Source organism: Culex pipiens, chromosome 3 (assembly GCF_016801865.2).
Source record: "Culex pipiens pallens isolate TS chromosome 3, TS_CPP_V2, whole genome shotgun sequence".
Lineage (NCBI taxonomy): Eukaryota > Metazoa > Arthropoda > Insecta > Diptera > Culicidae > Culex > Culex pipiens.
Genome location: NC_068939.1, coordinates 169,597,301 through 169,616,373, shown reverse-complemented (window position 1 = coordinate 169,616,373; position 19,073 = coordinate 169,597,301).

The following is a 19,073-nucleotide window of genomic DNA, read 5'->3' as shown; positions in this document are numbered from 1 at the left end:
GTGGTTTATGGATAATCCCATTACAATTCCAAAAAAAAAACACTCCTCGGAATCAATCAATCTTCCTCATTGTCGACGCAACGTTCGGGTAGTTCCAAACGCAACATTTGCGGCCTCGTTAATCATCGCGTTGGAACTGCAAAATTCGCGAATTTTCGCAACCTCGGGATAACACCTTCTCACGTGGCGCAAGTTGACACCCAGTCGGGTGCACGTTCGAAGCTATGGGAGATCTTCATCCCGTGTTGCAGTTCGGCGTGGACCGCCATAAATCATCAAGGATTGAATCTTTTTTCTTTTAGTTTTGTCCGACATTTCAATTTGAGAGCTGATCTGCATCGGTTGAGAGATCAATCATTTTAAGGTTGGTTTAAGAACGATCTGATTTCAATCAATTTGAACGAAATGCTTGAAAAAATGCACACTGAGTAGGCCGTGTTGAGCAGCCGGTAGAACCGATCTTGGTAGCACTTGAAGATGGCAAAGCAGTTCAAACGCAAGGGTTGCTGCGTAATATTGAGACTGTTTGATCCTTTTAATTGTTCCCATTTACAACAAAAAAGAAAAGAAAAAGATAATTATTTAAGCATTGCACATTTGGACGAACCCAAAGTAACATGACAGGGCAAATTTCCTTCTAAATGTTGGTAGTTAAATTAAATGTGATCTGAATATTAAAATTTCCCCCCAAGTTTATCGATAAACGAAAACAAGAGTACGAAACATGGCTGTTGGGGCCCCCTCGTTCTGCCCAAAAAGGATCGCAACGAAACGCTCGATTAAGAGATAATAATAGCTATTATTGGTTGATTTTGTTTTGTCGTGCACCAGGTCGGGACGGAAAAGCGACGACGGCGAGCAATCTGATTGGCGGATAATTGCGATAATGGTCGCCGAGCTTAATGTGCTCTCGTTAGCGAGTACATGGCCGAAAAGTTGACGATTTTTGGATTGGCGTCTGGAGATGTTTATTTTTGCGACAGCATTTTGGGGCGGATTTTTGAGTTGAAGCCTACCTTTGAGCTATAAAATCTTTGTGTTTCCAATAAGTTATTGGTTCCAGTAAGAAAACAATTGTTCACTCAATTGTCAACCCCTATTTCAAGCTATTATTAAAATCGGGTTTGTATTCAATGTACAAATAACGAACAGAATTTTTCAAGAATCGCTTCGTAGTCTTCGGCAAAGTTATTTAAAAAACAAGGTATATTTTCCAGATACGAATACATATAACTTAAAAATAAATTTCCACACCAAAACGACCTATCAGCATCGTGACCTGCGCGCAAAACGAGCCCATAAATTGCGCCCTTTACATCCGTCAGAAACCGGCAAAAGGGGCTATCCTTTAGCAAAATACACACCATTTTCGGCCCCATTTGAGGTCCTAATTAGCCCTTGTGTGCTAGCCTTTTCCAGTGGGAGGTTGGTAGCCGCCAATTATGCGCCCCCAAAAGTGGCCCTCGCGGGTTCCCAATTATGACCCGTAAAATTTTACGACACCTCGTTGTTGGACCCCTCGTGCGCCCTTAACGAAACGTCAAAAAGGGGAAACGTCTTGTCTAATAAAACGCACGTCAACTGCTGGGCCACTAAATCATGCCCCTTAATGAGGCATTTTGGTCCAGAACCAGAAGTGGTGGGGGTCACCACTCGGTGGGACCTCTGCGAAAGGGAAAACCCGGTTATTCCGGGGCCATTCTTACGTCATAAAAACAATGGACGAAATGGAAAATTATACCGCGAAAATCTGCGTCCGCTGGCGCGTATGATTGAGAGGTCGTAAAATTTTATCGATTTTCTGTCATTTCGCAAAACTTTCGTTCGTCTCGTTTTTGTTCGGTTCTCTCATTAAGAGCAGCCTCGCGTGGTAGGCTATGAAATCCTGACCAGCCTTCAGGTTGGTCCGGGGTCCAACCAATCGTCGTAAACATATAAGCAGGGCCATCAAAGTGAGCCAGAAAATCGAGAAACGGTTCAGGCTCGTCTGAGTTTCGCTAAATTACGGTGGTGGAGTCCGAACCCGGGGCCGGACGACGGACTGCTTGGATCAAGTTCAGGGCTTTAATTTTTTTTTTCTGTAACTCTGTGCTGAAACTTCCGAGGAATGCACAGGTCTTAAAATAAAAATTAAGCAATAACCGATTTGCGGCGTAATGAGATTCGAGTTTAATTATTGTTTTATTGGTGCGCTGAGAGGCGAGCTCGTAAAATGTTGATGATTCGAAAACGGGATCTTTTCGCCCGAAATGTAGGTTACTCGTAGCGAGCTTCGCGTATCTCAAATATTGATATGGTTTTGGGACTCAATTTTGCACTTTGACCAATAATATCGAGAGAATAATTTTGACCATAAAATGGGTTCTTTTGACTAATACTTTTACAAAATTGACAGCTTACAATTTGGTTATTTTAATTATTTAAATATCTGTCAAGAAAATATATTTTTTGTGTCGAATATTGCAGCCTTAAAACAGTTGAATTCGGAAAGCCAAACCATTGCTTTGTTTTTATCTGATGTTCCTTTAACTACCATTTAAAATTGTTTACACATTCGGTGAGAGCTTTCTTGATCTCATCTCTTCATTATCGTGAATCGACTTTTTATTGTTTTTTTTTTTGATTTGGATGAAACTTTGTACATCGAATCTTTATGGCATCATAAGCCATTTTGCAACACTGTGCACTGGTTTCTCCATATAATCGTGCCAAACATTTCATTAGGGCACAAAACCAAAACGTAAACATTCGGGATTATTCCACTACACTCAACCCCCTGTGATCGGTCACTTATTTGTTTGACACTTTTTTAGTTTGTACCCAGTTGGTTGGTAAAAGTCAAACTAAAAGTGACGAACTGTCACTTTTTGCACGGCGCTCACGCACACTATCAAAACAATCGTTTGGTAGTATGTGTGAACTCCGTGTAAAAGGGGTGTCAAACTAAAAAGTGACTCCGTTCGTTTGACAACAGTTGGTGTTAAACCATCGGGGTTTGAGTGTATTCCATTCATTAGTACACTCCTTCAGAGCACTTTCCTGTTGAAAAAATGAAAAACATGTAAGGGCACATTAAAATGTTCACTCTCATAAAAAAAAGGTTTTCTTTTTTGTTAGATTTCGTATTTGAGGAACTTTGTTTGTTTTGTTCACTTTACACCAAGGATAAAAAAAAAACATTCAAAACAGGAATCAGATGGAAGCGCTTTTGTGCTTTTACAGTTCTCTTCGAAATTGCATTTAAAAAGGGCCCATAATGAACAACAGTTGGAAAATCAAAAGGGCCTTATACGGCTAATATAAGTTTTATTTGGAGTTTTTGTCACCCTCCTTCATCAAAATCGTTTCGAAAAACAGGGGGCAAAAGAATCTTTTTTTCAAAAAAAGTTCAAATTTTCAATCAAAATTTAAGTGCAATCAGCTGAAATCAATTTAAGATACATTAACCTGCGGTTAGAATCATTTTTAGCATGTTAGAGTTAATTCAAAAATCTTTTGAATGTTAGTCAAGCTTTTTTTAAAAAAAAATAGGAATTAACATGATTTGTCCACTTTATGCCACCAAGTTTTTCCCGAATCGCAGTTTTTGGTTTTGTGCCCTAATGAAATGTCTCGAAACAAACTTAATAGCTGTTCATAGGAAAGTGCTCTTAAACCGTTCCAAAACTCAGCTTTTGAGAAAAGATTTTCTGATTGATTTGGTATCTTATCATTAGGGCTAGTCATTTTTCACGGGTCAAAAATTCAAATATCGCGGCATACCAATTACACAACATTGAAATTTCACGGCAATTTCATGGTTCTCGAAAATATGCTTGAAATAAATTCAAAATATGTTATTAGTAATATTGTTTAGAGGAAGGTTACTTTGAGAATTAACAATAGTAAAATAAAACAAAATATTACCCCCTGACACAAAATATTCATTGCAATTTTTATATGAGTTCAATTTTGTGCAGTTTAACATCTGAAAGACTTTATAATTCAAAATAATTAGTCTAAAGTCTCTCCAAACAAAAACCATTCTTAATTCACCGAAAGTAGATTTAGAATATTTGATTATTTCGATAAGTTTTGGCAAAGCTCAATTTATAACAGTTTTGCAGCATTTGGTATTGATTATTTAAAAAAAATTAAAACATTTATAAATACTTAAAAAATGGAATTTTCTATAAACATGCATTAAACTTTAAAATTGAATTACAAAACTAGCTCAGCAATTCCCCACGAAAACGGCATTATTCGAAAAACATAGGCTCTTTGGTCCCGGCATTATTCGAAAGACATAGGCTCTTTGGTCCCGAGACCTTCAAAACAACATTTTTAGTTTTCATACAACCTTTTCAAATGTTAGACTAGATATTTGAAACTTCTAACTATTTTTCTTTAAAAGCCTATCTAATACCTAGAGGGTGACGAGCGGGAATTGCCGAGAAAAATTTCCCGGGAAATTGACCATTTTTGGACCTCTTGATTCCCGGGAAATTCGGTCGAGACTCCCAGGAAATTAAAACTTATAAATATCGAAAATTATATAAACTAATCAAAAATACATTTGAAAAATTCAAAATTGTTTAGAACATTGAATGTCCAATGTTCAATGTTCAAGTTCGAATAAACGAATGTTTCTCTAATCTTCTTATTCAGTCAGTCACTTGTCAAAAATTCCAATAACTATAATTGAGAGAAGCCAAAAAAAGGTGGACCCCAAAATTTACCTTAAAAATTATTTAGCAATTACACCTCAGATATGAAATCAAATGTTTTATTTTCAAATATTATTTTTTCTAAGTTTTACAGTCATCCCTCATATTCGGAACAGTTCACAGATCGGCCAATGTTCAAAAAATCATAGAAAATCGATAATTGAACTTAATGATTCGCTTTTACCTTCATTTGAAAGCTTTTCTTGCGATCTTTCAAATGCTGTATCAAACAAGTGCAAATTTTAACTTTTATATCAAGTTTTTGAAGGAAAGCTTTGACCCACAAATTCCACAAATTCGGAACACTTTTTTCTTACGGATGTAAACAAAGTTTGGTTCTCTCCCGAAGTACCGTAAACTGGGGTCAATCGGGACACATGGGGCGAATTGGGACAGCAGTTTTAACCATGTTGGAGCACAATATTTTGATTTTTCTGGTTGGTTTCGATTAGAACAGACTCAGGCCAACAAAATGTGTACATCCATTTCCAAATTTAAAAGCTTTAAGTCCTCTAAAACTGCTGTCCCTATTCAGACTGTAGTCCCGATTCACCCCAGATTACGGTACATAATGTTTACAAAATAATGACTTCACGCACTGAAACCAACGAAACTCAAGCTTAGTTATGATTAATGAATGGTCTGATAACATTTTTTGTGAAAATATCAGTTAAATTCAGGTGTTCCACAATTGTGGGAGGCACAATAACATCCCACAATTATGGAACAGGCAATTTGCAGGCAGTGTTTTGGTGCTCTGAATGAAATTGTCTTGAGATGCAGTTTTGTGTTTTAAAAGTACTACTTTTACTAGTAAAATAGCAAGAGACTTTCCAAATAAAGGTCCTAAAAATAGTAGGGTCGACACAAAAGATGCATTTGGTATGCTATTGACAAATTATCACAAAAGTGTTCCGAATTTGTGGGTGTTCCGAATATGTGGGATGACTGTATGTAAAGGGAAAAGCTTTTTCAAGTTAAGTTCAATTTCCATATCTTCTCTTGAGCAAAGCAATCCTCATAATCTAGTTTTTTGTGAACATTTGGGTTTTCCTGATAACTGTAAATATTTCTTCAATAAATATTTAATGTTTAACTTAAAAATTACAAAAATAAATTTAATTTGTTGTTTTGAGTCGTTGTTCATCATATTGCAAAATTCCCGATAATGGGAAATTATATATAAGCTATATTAGTTATTTTTTACAAAAATCTAATAACAAGTTTGTGAACCTTTTGAAAAATCACTCAGTGCGAATTAAGATTCGTAAATATTTTAAACTACAATTTTGAGTCTTAAAAAACTCAAGAAACAATTTTGTTTTTGCAGATTAAGAAAAAAAATCAAAAGGTTTATATAGTTCCTCAAAACAATGAGGATGCTTAAATTAACGTTCCATAGAATAAGTATGAATTAACAGTAACTGAATTCATTTAAAAGAAACAAATTTATTAATTTTCATTTTAAATTTTTGACACTGTTGGCGTAGTAAAAAAAACTCCCGGGTCCCGGGAATTCCCGGATTCCCGGGAAATTGAAAATCTCGAGAATCGTCACCCTCTACTAATACCCTTTCATTTGCGTTCAAGACAGCTAAAATTGGTTGAAATGTCGCGAAGTTCGAAAAAAGTGTTTTTGCCAAAATCAACGAAAATTGCAATTTTTCAGACCACCCTAACACGGCATAGGCCACCCTGATGGCTAAACAAAAAAATACGGGTCTAAAAAAAAACGTTTTGCGTTTTCTTTCATTGAGTTTCGCATTGCTTTATCCATGGCATGTACAATACAATCAAAGGTCATTTCGCTGTATATCTACATCAAAAAGTGAGATCTAAATTAGCCATGCATCATTATCAAATTTATTTTAAAAACTGCTTCCAAAATGCTCGCGTCTTGTAGTTAGTTTCAATTCACCAAAAATAAAATTTTCAAGCACTGAGGGAAATTTTTTCAATTTATTTTTTGAATTTCGCGGCATTTCACGAAATTGATCAGGTTTCACGGCCAAGGGCAAATTTCACGGATTACGTGGCTTTCGTGAAATCGCGAAAAATCACTAGCCCTACTTATCATGAAAAATAATTTCCTGATCTTTTTTTATTTTTCTTTTAATCACAAAAACGAGATAGTCAATAACTCTTACATTCGTTCGATATTTTTCGTGGACCAAATGTGCATGGAACTTTTATTGTGAACAAGTTAAGATAACATAACACTTTGAAAAAGAATAAATATAAGAAAAAAAAACAAACTATACCATAATTTTTCAAAATACAGTATCTAATGATTTTTTTTATCTTTTTTATTTTTTATAATTTATTTTGGAAACATCCCTGTTTTGGCAACATTAAAATCACCTCATATTGCGGAATGGCAATTGTTTTTGGGCATGTAGTTTCGAAAAAAAAACCTTTTCTACATTAAAAAAAGGTTAAATTCCAATTTAGATTTTAACACGATTTCATTTTAATAGTTCCTCACAACAGTTAACAAAACAAGATGCAACGAATTCTTCCGGAAGCCAATTGACGCCAATCACGCCGGAAACCTTTGCACTCCGTTATTGCCAATCGACACGCAACCTCCTTTGAAGCCAGGGGCCTGCTTCGCGTACTCTTCCCTTCTTGTTGGGGCTGGTGACGCTCGGAATGAGCTAGCCATTGCGGCCGATACTTTAACTTGCAATCCGAACGAAATTGCAGTGCCAAAACAAACATACGCGCGGCGGCCTTGTAATTCCCCACTCTCGATGACTCGGTGCTGGGGACTGGGGCCAGACCAAGATGCGATTTTTATTCCGTGTTTTGTTCTTCTCCCGCCCGGGGAAATTGGGGATCTGAAAGAAAGGACATGGACATGTTTAAAAGAAAACATTTAATTCAGAATTCACCTCCTTGTTACAGGTTCTTCTGAGGACGGAAAAGGCAGCGCAAGAATAATTGTGTGTGGAAATTTACGGGCGCAGTTCTCGGGAACTTCTCGACCAATTCGAGGGAGATCACGAACTCTCCATGATCAAGGCCTACTCTGAATCAATGTAATCAGATCGGCATCCCCATGGTCTGGCCAAAAACGATGATGACATGGAATTAAGTCGCGCCTTAATTCCACGTTTTCCGCAGCGCAGGGCGCAGGATGCACTCGATTGGAATCGATTCCTCGGCGGAATCCAAATCCGGAGGCGGTTCTGGGTCTGCTCGATAATGACTTCTTTATAATTGCAACGCCATTAAGTGGATCCTGGTTGACTGCTTGTTGCAACTTGCAAGTGGGTTTTGTTTACATTATGCAATGTTTGTACAAGGGGAAAAAGAAAACTACAAATAGAGATGCTTGCTTATTAAAATATTAACATTGATCACGTAATTTGTAGGTGAATTAAATTCATTCGAGTTTAACGTGTTTTGATGAATGGGTTTCGGCAGTGGTTGCTCAATCATGTTTACGATTTATTTGGCGTGGCGGGTAATTTTGGGCCATTTGGCTAATTAGCCAAAATAATAGTTGGCCAGGTTTTGGAAACTTTCTAGACAAATTTTACCTCAAAACATGACATTTATATACAAAGTAAGAGAATTATTTTATTTTTCCACTTGGAAGTCTGTATTGCATATGGTGAAACATACATGTTTTGTAGTCTTATTTAATATTAGAATCAAAGATAGTCAAGCTTGGTTATGACTTTAGCGAGTAAAAAATCCACGTTTTTAACAAAAAAAACGGAAACGGTATATGATATCAAATTTATACATAAACTTTGAGAATTATTTGCAACGGCCTAAGATTATTTTCGATAAAGTTCACTGATTTATATTTATATTTACTTATGCCCATGTTCGCATAAATGTCCCATATGCATTTTAATTACTTTTTTTCCTGTGCGATTTCAGAAAAACCAATCCAAATTTTGTTCCCAAGAGGAAATTTTAGCTTTTTTTGCAAAAAAAAAAATCATTCAAGTAGCCTTATTTGTGGATTAAACTTGCCATTTTTTTTCTCAGCTCGGAGTTTGCTTTTTTAATATGGGAATTTATGTGAACATAAGTAGTAAGGGAGCTCTCGAAAAAAATACAGTTTTTGCAATTTACAAATACTTTATCTTTTACTATATTAAGGGAAACTACCCCATCTTAAAATACGTTTGAAAAGCTGAGATAATTTAGTAAGGTTTTTAAATTAATATAATTTTAGTTTTTTGTTCATTTTTGCTCGCTCATTTAAATGAGCGGCTCTTTTGCACGGCTCATTCGTTCTTTTTAAAAATGTTGATGAAAAGTCTATTTTAAAGAATGGTGTGATATTTTATGTATTTTATTGGACTTTTATAATTTTCTAGCACACTTGTTCAAAAGGTCCCAAGAATAAAAAAAGGAAACCCATTGGGCACTGGTTGTTTTGATAATAAAAATCTAGAATTATGTTTAAAAGTAGCTCTAGAGTTTTATTTGAAAATATCCTATAAACATGTAAACTATAATATTTCCTCACAGTTAGTTAGGCAAAGTAAAGATTTTATAATTTGCCCAGAACATCTTTTACTTTTGGAGTAATTTCTTAGCATTCTAGGAAACTGAAAATATGGGTTCGAAAACATTTAAGTGGTTGTGTTTTCCCACCTCTATGTAAACCTGCCAAAATTATTAAATTTTGATAACATCAAAAAAATTATAAATAATTTATAAAATATTTAAAAAATAATTGAAATATTTTCTGAAAATTGTTTTGCAAAATCCTGTAATTATAACTTCACCATTTTTTGACATGTATTTTAAAATTTCCCAAAGACTCGAATAAAAATATTTTTAAGCTTAGGCTTTTTGGTCCCAAGACCTTCAAAATTGCATTTTAAGTTTTCATACTACCTTTTCAAATGTCTGGATAAATTTTTGAAACTTAAAACCATTTTTTCTTAATGGTCTGCACAGAAAAAAAGTTGTATTTTTGATTGTTAAACATTTGGTAGGTTGAATATTACCTCTTTTTTGAGTAATATTACATAAAAAAAAATGTGTAAAAGTGTGAACCTGATGAATATTCATCAAAAACTGATGAAAATTCATCATTTTCTGATGTAAAATTAATCATGATGAATTACCATCATTTTGCGTCGACGAAAATTGCCATTTTTCGGACCACCTAACACGGCATAGGCATAAATTTCAAAAGGGCGTAATATTGAATGTTTGGCTCTTTTGAAATGAAATGAAATTTCGATTTAAATTTTTGAAAATATTGTTTTCGAAAAGATTGGAAACCCGAGCAGACGGAAATAACTTGGGAATAACATTATCTGATATTTGAAAATACTAGGCCAATAACATTTTATGTTATTTATAACAAGATTTGTTATTCTTCGTTATAATTTTTGTGTTATTGGATTGTTATTGTAATAACAGACTTATAAAACTTTTAGTTATTCTTCGAACAAATCTTTGTTATTATTTTTTGTTATTTTAACAACTAATCCGATCATCCCAATAACAGTTGGAGTTATTTCTCCATAACAAAAAATGTTATTCCAAAGTTGTTTTGGCTTTCAACCAATATCAGACCAATAACAAATTTTGTTATGATAACATAAACTGTTATTAAACCCTTATGCAAAAATGGATTTTTCAAGAAGATTCCATAACACTTTCTGTTATTTTAACAGTATTTGTTATTGAAATGGCATGAATTTTGTTATTACCGTCTGCCCGGGAAATTTCACGAATGTTTCATATTTTAACATTGTAAATCGGACCATTAGTTGCTGAGATATCGACTATAGAAAAAAGAAAACATCAATTTTCCTGTTTTTAAACCTTTGTATGGCAATATCTCAGCATCTAAGGATCGTATCAACAAAGTCCGAAAATTCAGAATATAGAGAATTTTCTCAGTTTATCAAAAATATTTTTTTCAAAAGTGGGCAAACATGGGCACTAATTTTAAAAAATCAATAACTGCGACTATTTTGAAAAAAGTTACATAAAAATGGCTATAACTTGAAAATGGTGCCTTTTATCAAAAATTCACTGAAGTACTTTTTGATTGAAAATTCAATTTTACATCAAAAACTGAAATTGAAAAATTTTTGCGACCAATATTTCGATTTTTTGAAAAAAAAATTGTATTAATTCAAAACATCATAACTCGGTCAAAGATTTTTTGCCCATTCTGGAAATGTCTGAAAAATTGGCATTTGATGTCATACATAAAACATATCAAACAATAAAAAAAATTGAAAATAGTGTTTTTTTGCAAATCATGTTTTAGTAACAAAAAGTTAAATTAAAAATCACCAAAAAAAGTTTTACCGCGTATTTTTTTTTCAGTTTAGTCCTTATTCATATCCACAACTTTGCCGAAGACACCAAATCGATCAAAAAATTGCTTCAAAAGATACAGATTTTTGAATTTCCATACATCATTTTTGTGTGGCCAGCTGCCAAATTTGTGTGGAAAATTGAGAATTGCTCTACAGTACTGTAGAAATTTCACCCGATCAAATTTTTAAATGAAAACTAATTGTAAGACAATTGTCCTAGCTACAATTTTATTTTATATCTGGTTTCAACAGCCAACTCGACCTCGTGAACCAGTCTGAACCATCTTCCAGCAATAGAGCTTTGAAATCAGTTTATTCGCTGATTTTAAAATCTTATCAGTCACTTAAAAAATAACCACCAAGATGACCTACTTGATAGTGCTGTTATCGACTTTTAAACAAGAGATAATTTCTCCCGATTTCACTTTGAACTATAATTTCCCAAAAATTAGCAAGATCCTTACCGTTTTACCTCTTGTTTGTGCAGTCGCAAGTCCGCGGAATCATGATCAACATGGGTCGCACAACCTGGCAAAGAAAATTACCCCTAGAAACAGCGCACCGCGGTTTATTTCGAAAATTATAATTTTTACGCCCAATTACATCATTATCGGGGCGGATCGGACCGATTTTCGCCGGATGAACAAAAAAACTGCTTCAAAATTACCCGCTGAAAAACGCCATCAACACGCAATTTCCGAGGGTTTGCCCCAAAATTATTTCCCCCTCCAAACCTCCCCCTCGTGACGTGTCGTGCTCTCAGCAAACCCCCAGTCTTTTGCATCTTAATCAAGTGAGTTTTATATCAATTTAATAACTTAATACAATCTTGTGTGGAATTTGGACCGAAACCCGGGCTCGTTAACGCGAGAGTACAAGTGATGATGACGCGTACGGTGAGGTTAAGTGTGATTACATTTCTGAAAGGGGAGCGCGAACAGGACAAAACTCCAATTCTGGTCGACACTCGGGAGATGAAGTTTGTGTTAAGTGGGAGCTACATTGATCGTTTGTTTGAAAACTTAAATTTGAATTTAAAAAATACTTTTACTTTGAAGCTCGATTTTATCAGCACTCTTCATATTTATCCAACTTGTAATTTTTCTCAATTTTCAAAGTAAACAAACATCCTTTCGTCAAACCCACCCCACCTAACGGTACTCCTGATTTCTCCTTTTGATGACTTAATGATATCCTTGCCACAGTCCAGATCCACGGCGTGCAAAAAGATTCGTTTATTTTGCCACTAGTAATGTGATAAAAATTGCACAAAGCCCAAATTCGGCCTTTGGACGTGCCAAAGCACGCAGTACGGAGGCATCGGCCGGAATCGGGGCGCTCACACGCAAACAGGACATTAGGTTTCGGGGTGGAAAGCATTTATCAAAAACAGCATCGACAAAAAAAAATGAGCTCGAAAATTCGGGCGGAATGCCAAATTAAGCCATTACCCGAATGCATACAAACGGGCGTGGTGCGGGCTTAAGTGGCTTCAGTGGATCATTTTTTGGGTGTAATTTGTACGCAAATATTTGACAAGCTTATTTCTCATGCAGCAGGATCTAGATTTGTTTAACGATCACTAAATAAAAACATCAAAGCCAGAAAATAGAATTCTTACATCCATATTCCAAAAAAATATTAAACAACTGTACAAGTGTTTAATGCATTTTTCAACACATAGAACACACGTAAGAATCTGGAAATCGCGGCCTGTGAATTATTTTTCTATTTTTATTTTCAGTCAATCACTCCCCCCCCCCCCTTTTTAATATTAAGAGCGAGTCCACGAAAGCATACCCATCTCGCATCGATCTGGCCAAAATATGAGCACTCTAGGTCAACGGGAAGTGGGGCAAATCGGGACACAAAGTTTGAAGGTTCAAAAACGTCAAAAATCTTAAAAATGCAATTCAATTTAATTTCAAAATTCAAATTGCATCTGAAAAGGCTTGAAAAATGCAACAAAATGCAGGGTGAGATGCTCTACCCTTATTTGACCGATTCTTTCGTGACGGGACAACGTTTGTACGCATATGTTTTCAGTTTTTTGCTGAAAACATTAAAATCTGTGGGAAAAGGTACCAATATCTATACAAATTTGTAAAGTACATTATATTTCCAATAAGATTCACTCCAGCAAACATTAAAAAACACAAAGTTTGAGTCAAGTGAGATACAAATGTAGCGTGACGGGACAACATCGTACAATTGGATCATTTTGATTTTTATACACAAAAGTGAAGAACTCTGCTCTCCTAGTAAGTTTTTGAAAAAAACCTTTTTCTAAAGTTGTTTATAAAATGAAAAACTAACTTAATCCACCTATGTGGTTGATGCCTTCCTCACTTTTTACCCACAATGGGTAATATGGGGTTTGGACACATACTTCAGCTATTTTTTTAGATCCAGAAAAATAAGTACACAGATATAACTTAAGTGATCATAACTCAAGGCAGGGTTGCCAGATCTTCAATGTTGTGGACTCGTTAGAAAGGTCTCTCAATTACCTAACCAAAGATGGGTTGGATGATGGATCCGGACATCGTTTACATACAATTAAGCGAGGTCCGACTTCAAAAAAGTACATAAATATCACTTAAGTGATCATAACTCAAGGCAGGGTTGCCAGATCTTCAATGTTGTGGACTCGTTGGAAAGGTCTCTCAATTATCTAATCAACGATGGGTCGGATGATGGATCCGGACATCGTTTACATACAATTAAGTGAGATCCGGCTTCAAAAAGTACACAAATATCACTTAAGTGATCATAACTCAAGGCAGGGTTGCCAGATCTTCAATGTTGTGGACTCGTTGGAAAGGTCTCCCAATTACCTAACCAACGATGGGTCGGATGATGGATCCGGACATCGTTTACGTGCAATTAAGTGAGATCCGGCTTCAAAAAAACACATAAATATCACTTAAGTGGTCATAACTCGAGACAGGGTTGCCAGATCATCAATGTTGTGGACTCGTTGAAAAGGACTCTCGATTATCTAACCAACGATGGGTCGGATGATGGATCCGGACATCGTTTACATGCATATTATTGAGATCCGGATATATTTGAAAACACATTTTTATACATAACTTTTAAACTAGTTATCAAAACTTCAAACAATTCAATAGCGATGTATGGGACCCTAAATCAAGTCGAATGTAGTAACTGGTTTGGTCAAAATCGGTTCAGCCAGTGCTGAGAAAACTCAGTGAGAATTTTGGTCACATACATACATACACACACACATACACACACACATACACACACACAGACATTTGTTCAGTTTTCGATTCTGAGTCGATATGTATACATGAAGGTGGGTCTTCGAGCTTTTAATAAAAAGTTCATTTTTAGAGCAGGATTATAGCCTTACCTCAGTGAGGAAGGCAAAACGAAGATTTTGCTTCCTGGATCACCCAATTTCGTCAAATTTTGTTGATTTGACAGGTACTTCTTTTCGTGACGGGACAACGCAGATATTTTGCAGAAGAGGGTTTTGCTCGCGTTGTCCCGTCACGAATCGAAGCAATTGTGAAATCTCTACTGACTAGTCAACTTTAACTAATTAGGGGTCGCTGAGCTCGAATATGACTCCTAGAATAATCCAAAGTATTCAGGGAATCTGCAATCCAAGATGGCGGCCAATATGGCGAATCTAGAATATTGGAAATTTTTTCAGATGTGTAACAGGCAATCAACGGGTCAAATTCAACTAATTTGGGGTCGCTGAACTTGAATATGTGCCATAGAATACTCTAAAGTACTGAGGGATTGTGCAATCCAAGATGGCGGCCAATATAGCGAAGCTAGAAAATTGAATTGCATTACCTGAGTACTTATTTATTTATTTGTCACCGTATTCTAAGGAATTTGGAATATTCTAAGGATTATATTCGAGTTCAGCATCCCCAAATTAATTAAATTTGACCTGTTGACTGCCTGTTACATTTCCTTATAAAAATTTCCAATATTCTAAGTTCGCCATATTGGCCGCCATCTTGGATTGCAGATTCCCTGAGTACTTTGGAGTATTATATGGCTCATATTCGAGTTTAGCGACCCCAAATTAGTTAAATTTGACTAGTTGATTGAACTTAAAAATCCTTTTATGGTGGTTTTTTGCTTTCTGCCGCCATATTAGACGCCATCTTGAATATCACGCTTCCCTTTGAGACTCAGGAAAATCAACTGGCAAATTTGGATTCTGGAGGGTCGATTTAGTCTCGATCGATCAGAAACTGGTTTGTTACACGATTTGCTGCTAGACACGACAAATGAGCATCTTTTTTTGAATTCGTGTCTTGACCAAAAAATTGGCGTGACAGGACAACGCAAACTTGCGTCAGTCGTAACTCTGATTCCTTTTGATCAATTTTAGATTTCTAATAAGCATTTTAAAGGGTTTTTCGAGTACGAAGAGAATCCAAAATATGAAGCAAATCCGATTTCTCGAACTATTGCAAATTAAACAATTGTCATTTTTCGTGACGGGACAACGCTTCTATATACCCCTTTTTAAATGTCCTGTATAATATTATACCTACAGAATCTGCTTTTGTCAATAAGAGGGCTTATAAAAGAGTCATTTAACTATAAAATTCCGTTTTTTTTTTTTTTTTTTTTGTTGCCCAATGGGCATTGGGTTAAGTTCACTGCGACCACCTGAGAAGGCTATCTTTTGTGATGTACCCTGGTTACTGTCCATACTACAAATTACTCGTATCCATTGGATCGGAAGACGAGGGGTTATTTTGCAGACATGGTTTATCCCAATTCGGCGCAATACAGTCGATAAACTGTATGACCTTCTTGGGATGGGTGTGGTGCCATACATCGTACGGCGTAAGAAGGTGCGATCCAAAGAACCGCAGCCTTCGAGACACAAGTGCTCCGCAGAAGCAGAGTAAATGTGCCGAGCTTTCCAGCTCAGGACAATGTCCTGTTAGAAGCCCTGCGAGTATTCGTAGTTCCCTACGGTTTAAGCCAAGAAGTTTCCTGGCAATTGAAGGACTTGGAGTGATAAAAGTTTTAGCTTGTCTCAATCCTCGCATCTCGCCCCAGATTGAAGCGATTTGCAATTGTCCCCAATTAGTTATTTCTTGCTTCACGGCACTTTTTGAGATTCCAAGGAACGGCTCGGGACCCACGAAGATGTTTGATGAGCCTTGTCTAGCAAGTTCATCAGCCATTTCGTTGCCTTCAATGCCGCAGTGCCCTGGGACCCAAAACAACATGACTCTGTTATGCCGAGAAGCAAGTTCCCTGAGGGAAGCGACGCACTCCCAAACAAGTTTGGATTCGCATTTAGAGGATTTTAATGCCAATAGTGCAGCTTGGCTATCCGAGAAAATACCGATTTTTGCGTGTCTATAATTTCTCATAATACACGTCCTCGCACAGATGTGTATGGCATACACTTCTGCTTGAAAAACGGTAGGCCACTTTCCCATAGATATGGTTTCCCTGGTTCGAGGACCGAAGACTCCAGCTCCAGTAGAAGTGCCCATTTTTGAACCATCCGTAAAGAAACGAATAGTTCCTTCTGGAAGTGTAGGTCCTCCATTACTCCACATTTGGCGATTTGTTTCAATCACCTCATATGGAATGTCCATGTTGGGCCTCACCTCCATGCAGTCCGAGACTGAAGTTGCAAGGGGGGAAATGTTAAAAGCCTTCACGATCCGCGAGTGACCCGTTCCATCTCCTTCCACCCAGTTGTTACACCGTTGTAGTCGTAGAGCGCCAAGCGCAGCCTCCTGCTTCACATGTAAATGTAAAGGCAGAATGCATAGCATGGCTTCCATGGCCGCGGTGGGGGTTGTTTTCATTGCACTCGTTACAGAGAGACATGCCAGTCGTTGGAGCTTGGTCAGCTTCGACTGACATGTCTTCTGTTCAGTCTTCGGCCACCAAACGGTCGACGCATAGGTTACCCTAGGTCGAGCGATGGTGGTGTAAGACCAGAATGCAAGTTTCGGTTTAAGGCCCCAGGTTTTGCCGAGCATTTTGTTGCACGCCCAGATAGCAGTAGTTGCCTTCTTTACCGCATAGTCCAGATGTGCATTCCAGTTCAGCTTTTTGTCAAGGATTACTCCTAAATATTTGACCTCAGAACTGAAGGTCAGTTGGGTTCCTTTCAAGGTAGGCGGCCTAAGGTCGTGTTTCCTCCTGTTAGTAAACGGGATTATCACGGTTTTGTTGGGGTTTATTGTCAGCCCTTCCTGCTCACACCACGACATGGTGCAGTTTAGAGCTGACTGTAGACGGTCCGATAACGTTCCGTCGTACTTCCCCCGGATGATTAAGACTACGTCGTCAGCATATCCAATGACTTCGTAGCCGAGTAGTGTAAGTTTTCTTAGAAGACTATCTACCACCAGCAGCCAAAGCAAAGGAGAGAGTACTCCCCCTTGCGGACAGCCTTTGGCTGCTGTTATTGTGATAGATGTGTCTCCTAGCGATGCTGAAATCTCTCTGCTCGTAAGCATAGCATGAATCCAGCTCGCAGTTGTTCCATCGACGTTCCTCGACCGGAGCGCTTCATTGATGGCTGAATACGAAGTGTTATCGAAGGCACCCTGAATATCAAGAAAAGCACAAAGTGCAGATTCTTTATATTTCAGTGCGTTCTCGATACGTGACACTAACGCGTGTAGGGCAGTTTCGGTCGATTTGCCCGCTTGGTATGCATATTGGTGTTTATGCAAAGGGAAGTCCTTCAAGAACTCCGCCCGGATGTGGTTATCCGTGATTTTCTCCATAAGCTTGAGCAGCGTCACTGTCAGACTTATGGGTCTGAAGGCTTTTGGCATCGTGGGGTCACTTCTGCCGGCCTTAGGTATGAAGATCACCTTAACTTTGCGCCAGCTTCGAGGGATGTAGCCCAGGGTGAAGCTGGCTCGAAGTAAGTTGATCAACTCAGCCATTATGGTGTCGGCTGCTTTTTGGAGAAAGATTGGAAGGATGCCGTCGGGTCCTGCAGCCTTCAGTGGTTCAAATGTGCCGAGGGCCCATCTGATTGAAGACTGGTTGAACATTCGACGGGCTAGGTGGACTGACTCTCTTGATGGTCGACACCATACGCCATCTGCAGTCCGGGTACTAGCTGCACCCTCCTCTCTTTCAGTTGATTCTGGAAAGTGCGTACTCATGAGTACTTGCAGTGTTTCCTTGTTTGTGACAGTGAGAGTGCCTTGCTCGTCTCTCACCTGTCCTAGACCGTTGGAATGGTCTTTTGACAACGCCTTTTGGAGTCGGGTTGCTTCAGACATCGAGCTTATGTCCTCACAGAAATTAGCCAGGCTAGTTTTTTTGGCTCTCCTCAACTCCGCGTTATACTTCGTTAGGGCTGCTTTGTAGGCATCCCATTTGGAAGTGAGCTTAGCTCTGTTGAAAAGCCTTCTAGCCTCCTTGCGGAGACTGCTCAGGCTTTCGCTCCACCACGGTACGTCCCGACAGATTTCCCTCACCTTCTTAGGGCAGCTTGCCTGGTAGGCTGCCGTGATCCTGCGTTGAAGAGTATTCGCTGCAGTATCCAATTCTTCGGGGGTTCGTATTCGTAAAGGAGCGTCTTGTTTGGACCGGCAAAGGTGACCTCGAAAGGCGTTCCAGTCCGTGTCAAAATTCCGTTTAGAATGATTAAATATCTGCATTCCATCCATTAATTTGAGCAATTATTTAAAAAAGTTGAGAAAATTAAAAATTTCCAACGTTTATACATTTTACAACTTCTGCTCTCAGATATGTTTAGAATAGAAACTTTGGAGTGGAAATATGTTTTTTGTGTGGTTCAAATAGTTGGAAAACATGAAAAATTATCAGAACCATCCAAAGTTCAACTTGAAAAAATGACTGCTTGGTAAACAAGTGCTAAGAATCGGTCGTTGGTATTTTAGTGAAAAAATTACACAATTTTAAAACTCAAATAAAACAGTGTTCCATCCACTTTTTTTGTACTTTTTTTCTATTTCAGTCTATGAGTGAAAGGTGAATTGGGGACCAACAAGGCATTTTCATTAGCCACAGATAAGTATGGACAAAAATTCTG